The sequence below is a fragment of the Tenrec ecaudatus genome, chromosome 15 (genome assembly GCF_050624435.1).
Source record: "Tenrec ecaudatus isolate mTenEca1 chromosome 15, mTenEca1.hap1, whole genome shotgun sequence".
Taxonomy (NCBI): domain Eukaryota; kingdom Metazoa; phylum Chordata; class Mammalia; order Afrosoricida; family Tenrecidae; genus Tenrec; species Tenrec ecaudatus.
The window spans coordinates 84,974,477-84,980,370 of NC_134544.1; positions in this window are offsets into that span (position 1 = coordinate 84,974,477).

The window sequence follows — 5,894 nt, forward strand, 5'->3', positions numbered from 1 at the left end:
GGGGAGGAGATGAGTCAGTCAGTGTGTGATGTAGTACCGATGAAGAATACAGCTTTCCCCCAGATACTGGATGCTTCCTCCCCCCCAACTACCATGATCCGAATTCTAACTTGCAAGACTGGGTAGAGCAGAGGTTGTACACTGGTGCATATAGGAGCTGGAGGCACAGGGAATCCAGGGTGGATGATACCTTCAGGACCAGGGGTGTGAGGGGCGATACTGGGAGAGTAGAGGGTGAGTGGGTTGGTAAGGGGGAACGGAATACAAGGATCTACATGTGACGTCCTCTCTGGGGGATGAACAACAGAGAAGGGGGTGGAGGGAGATGCCAGATAGGACAAGATATGACAAAATAATCATCTATAAATTATCAAGGGCTCATGAGGGAGGGGGGACCGGGGAGGGAGGGCAAAAAAAAAAGAGGACCTGATGGAAAGGGCTTAAGTGGAGAGCAAATGCTTTGAAAATGATTAGGGCAAAGAATGTACAGATGTGCTTAATTCAATTAATGTATGTATATGTATGGATTGTGATAAGAGTTGTATGAGCCCCTAATTAAATATTTAAAAAGAAACAAGGGCAAATGGAAAGGCAAACACAGGGAAGATGCAGTTACATTGTGTGGAATGCAATCAATGTCACAAATCAAAGTATGTATGAATGCTCCAGCATAAAACCAGTCTGCAAGAGAAAAAAATGATTAGGGCAAAGTCTGTACAGATGGGCTTTATACAATTGATGTATGTATATGTATGAACTGTGAAAAGAATTGTATGAGCCCCAATAAATTGTTAAAATAAAAAAAGAGAAAAAAAAAAGAAAAAACCAGTCTGCTTTGGTAACTTTTATCCAAATTACAAAAAAAGTTAAAGAAAAAAATTCATTATGTTTTTATATATAACCAATAAATTATTTGAAAACCAAAAAAAATCCTTGGGTGCTTTCTTCATATTTTCCTTGTCCTTCATCTTTCTCCAAATATTTTTACGTCCTTTTTTCTACTGTTATGAACAGTGCGAATGACCCTGTGAAAGGGTCATTCAATGTGCCCCCTCCAAGGGGTTCGCGACCCACAGGTTGAGAACTGCTTTTCTAAGGGGAGTCCATCAGCTTTCTTCTGCAAAAATATAAACGAATCGTCCTTCCTACACGTGATTAGTGGACTGGGATCCCAAAGGGGATTTCCATTTTGCTGGGACTTTTTATGATCAGCTAATTTCTATAGAGGTGAAAATATGTCTATCTGCCCTAATTTTTTTACAAGCTTTTAGTAAGGAGAAAATTGTTTTAGTTCAAATGACAAAATGAAATTTATTAGACATAGAATTTCCTTTCATCTCTTCCGTCTGTTTTAACAATGGAGACTCTAAGACATTGTAACCAATCTCAGGGAACTTGCCAGGTTCCAAACCAGTGAAACTTTAAAAAATCATTTAATTGGGAGCTCATACAACTCTTTTTTTTTATTTTTCATATGGTCTTTCTTTTTTTTTATTATTACCAAAATTTTTTTAACAATTTATTGGGGCTCATACAATTCTTTTCACAGTTCATACATATACATACATCAATTGTATAAAGCACATCTGTACAGTCTTTGCCCTAATCATTTTTTTCTCTTTTCTTCTTTTACAATTTATTAGGGACTCATACAACTCTTACCACAATCCATACATATACATTCATCAATTGTATAAAGCACATACATACATTCCCTGCCCCAATCATTCTCAAAGCATTTGCTCTCCACTTAAGCCCCTTGCATCAGGTCCTCTTCCCCCCCCCTCCCCATTCCCCCCTCCCTCATATGCCCTTGGTAATTTATACATCGTTATTTTGTCATATATTGCCCTATCCAGAGTCTCCCTTCCCCCCTTCTCTGCTGTCCCTCTCCCAAGGAAGAGGTCACATGTGGATCCTTGTAATCAGTTCCCCCTTTCCAACCCACTCACCCTCCACTCTCCCAGCATCGTCCCTCACACCCTTGGTCCTGAAGGTATAATCAACCCTGGATTCCCTGTACCTCCAACCCTCATATGCACCAGTGTACAGTCTGTAGCCTTGAGGTGTGTCTCCTGTAGGCAGCAAATTGATGGGTTGTGTTTTCTAAGCCATTCTGCTAGTCTCAGTCTTTTAATGCCTGAGTTCAGGCCATTGATATTCAGGGTTATTATCTCCATGTGCGGACTCTGTGATGCCATTTTATACTTTTTGTGTTGGGCGTTTTCCTCCTTTCCTTTCTCATTAGTGTGTGTTTTGTGTGTGTATCATTCTTGACTTCTTTCCATCCTTAAGCCATTGCTATCTTGGGGTCTGTTTTCTCTTTGTTGTGCTCTCGGTGAGGTTGTTCTATGTGCTGGTGTCTTATTTGCGCTTGGTGAGTGTTGTTCTTCTGCCCATACTGAGTCGGCGAGGATCTTTTGTAAGGCTGGGTTTGTTGTAACGTATTTTTTGAGATTTTCCTTGTCTGGGAAGACTTTTACTTCTCCATCGATCTTGATCGATAATTTGGCTGGGTAGAGTATTCTTGGATTTGCATTGTTTTCTTTCAATTTTTGGAATATGTTACTCCACACTCTCCTTTTTTTCATAGTTTCTGCTGATAGGTCTGAGCATATCCTTATGTGGGAACCTTTATATGTGATTGCTTGCTTTTCCCTAGCTGCTCTCATGATTTTCTCCTTTTCCTCAAAGTTTGAAAGTTTAACTATTATGTGCCTTGGTGATTTCTTCTTAAGGTCCCGTCGTGCTGGTGTTCTTTCAGCCTCCTGGATGGTTGCTTGGTTTTCATTCATTAGGCTGGGGAAGTTTTCCTCCAAGAATTCTCTCGCTATTGTTGCAGATGACTTCTTTGTTGTGTCTTCCTCCGGTAGGCCAATAATTCTAATGTTGTTCCGCTTCATAGCATCAGACATAGCTCTTAGGTTTTCTTCGGCTTCTCTGATGCTCTTATTAGATTTTTGTTCACGTTTATTAAAGTCTGCTTGGCTGTCCTCCACGCCACTGATGCGGTTCTCTGATTCCTCCAATCGATTCTCAAGGAACATGATTCTGCTATTGTTTTTCGTTACCTGCTCCTCAAGCTCCTGTATTTTCCTTTGGTATATGTCTTTTATCATTTCATCTTTTTTCTGTAGTGTTTCCCTCATATTCTGCATCGCTCCAAGCACCATTCTGAGAGCTTCTTTGTATGGCATCTCAATGTCTGCTTCTTCTATGTATGTTGTTATGTTCAGGACATCTTCTTCCTTTGCCTTTTGTTTCTCCTGTTTTTTCGTTGAGGTCGTTGGGGGTGATGGCTGTTTGCGTTGAGTTGTTTTTGAGGGACCAGGTGCCATTTTCTAGTCTCTCTCTGGAAGACTTATAGGAATTCTTCTTCGAACTGCCTACAGCTGATTTTGTTATGGGATTAACCTACCACTTTATCTTCCTGTGGCATCCCTATTAGGGGAGTGCCCCAGATGGCAGATCGACTGCCTGCACCAGTGTTGCAGAGGCTGGGCTGAAGTTCCCGCTATTGGTTTGAATATTGATAAGTGTTGGCTGAGCTGCCTTATGTCCCCAGGTACACAGGCAGGAACTCCCTGGTGAGAAGTCTGAGGAGTATCCCCAGGAGAGCAAGCAGGCCTTACCCTAGCCTTGGGCTATCTATGCAGGGTGGAGCTCACCTAGCTGGGTGTGACCCAGGCGCAAATGCCCTAGGGCAATGGGAGTGCCCCGTAAGTCCGCAATGGAGTGTGAGAGAGCAGGGCAGGAACAAGGGGGGGGTGAGAAAAATCAAAAAGTGAGACTGGACTGTGCAGGGGTACAGGGAAGCGAGGGAAGCAAAAAAACTATGTAGCTGAGTCCCACTCCCTGCCTGTGGATCTACAAGGGCTTACTCCCTGCCCCAAGCCCCAGCGGTAGTTCGCAGCTGAGACCCAAGAAGGGTCGCAAGAAAACTGCTGAGCTGCCCCCAGAGAAATGGGGCGACAGAGAGCAGAGATGTTAACAGACGCGGCCGTGTAGCTGAAGCTTGATCCCTGCCTATGGAGCTGTGGGGGGTTGGGTTTATTCCCTGCTCAGACCACGCGGCACGGCTGCGGCTGCGGCTGCGGCTGTGCCTTGAAAAAGCCCCTGTGCAGCCCTCCAAGGCTGTGTGGGAATATAAAGCAGAGACGCAAACAGAAGCAACAATGTAGATGAACCCAGATCCCTGCCTGTGGAGCCTCAAGAGTCCTGTTCCTGCCCTGAGGCAGATAGGGAAAAACTGTGGCTGTGCTGAGACCAAGCCCTGCTACAGGCTCCAAATGGTCCCTGCTTGGGCAGATCCAGCAACTGGACTAGGGTTGAGCCCCACCCGGCTTCCACTGAGGTAAGCCAAAAGCCCACAGCCCCTCAAAACCCCGTGGATCTGTGCCTACTTATCTTTATGATGCACCTCCTGCGATCCAGTGACGTTGAATTTCACTCTGAGCAACTCTCCTGGGCTGGATTCTGCGGAGTCCCTCTGGTGTGTGTCACTCAGTCGCCATCTTCCCGGAAGTCCGCGCCACTCATACAACTCTTATCACAATCCACACATACGTCAATTGTGTAAAGCACATTTGTACATTTGTTGCCCTCATCATGTTATGTAAACTTCAGCTGTTAGCTCTCAGCAAATCAAGAGCGCTCACTAGTTGTAGTGAGAACTTCTTAAACACAGGATAATTTTAAAGACTGATAAAATCTTAATAAATTTGCACAGCTGTTTTTGAACTAAGTTACCAAACAGACATGTTTCCTTTAAGTTTCTCAGTAAGATTACAGGCTCAATTAAGACGTATAGACCTTCAGGAGTTTTACATCGTAGAATTTTACAATCTTGCAATATTCTGTCTTGATTAAGTTCGCTCATTCCATGTTGGATTTAGGTGGGGTTAGTAGGTGGGTCTTAGACTCTCAGGAATGCCCTAAGGAAGAGACCCCATATCCCGAATTGGAAAAAAAACAAACAAACATTTTCCTCCAATTTCTAATTCCATGTGAGGGTGCTGTTGTTTCCCCACAACAGCATTCCAAAAGACCCCTTGATCCATAGGGTGATCAGACTTCTCAGATGCTCTTTCCTGATAGGTATACACTTTAACTCTAGAAATTCAAAGAAGCAGGAATTGGCTTAAACTGGCTTATTTATTAACCATGGTATATCAGATTTTATTACTGCCCTAATTTCTTCTTCATAATCCTGATCAATACTTTCAGTAACAATCTGAACTCTATGAGAATTTAGGTTGGACCTTCCTAACAAACATCCTATAGTTCTCTTATGTAGTGGACCCCAAGTACTGCTCTTAATAATTTCTGGTTTAATTACATTTTTGGCTTCTCCCCACACCTTTGAATAACTTCAGTATCAATGTGAACTACATCTTAATGAAGAGAAAGCCCAAATCCTTACCATGGGATCAATAGAAAATACCACGAAAAGTGGAGATAAGATTGAAGCTGTCAAGGATTTCACCTGCTCACGATCTACAATCAGTGGTCATAGAAGACATAGACATATGATGCATTTCATTGGACAAATCTTATGAACATGATCTCTCCAAAGGTTAAAAACAATGTCTCTTTGATGACTAATATGTACTAGGCCCAAGTTATTTTACTTTCAACTATCTCATATGCCCCTGAATGTTGGACAACGAATGAGAAAGTTTAAAGGAGAAATGATGTATTTGAATTATAGTGCTGGTGAATAATTTGATAGTGTGGTAGAGTGTCAATTATATCTTGGAAATGTACAGTTATAATGCTTCTTATAATGGAAATATGAGTATTTCATCTTAAGCATGTTGGACATCAGAAAGAGCAATCCTTGGAAAAAGACATCATGCTTGATAAAGTATAAGGTCACTAAGAACAAACAAAAG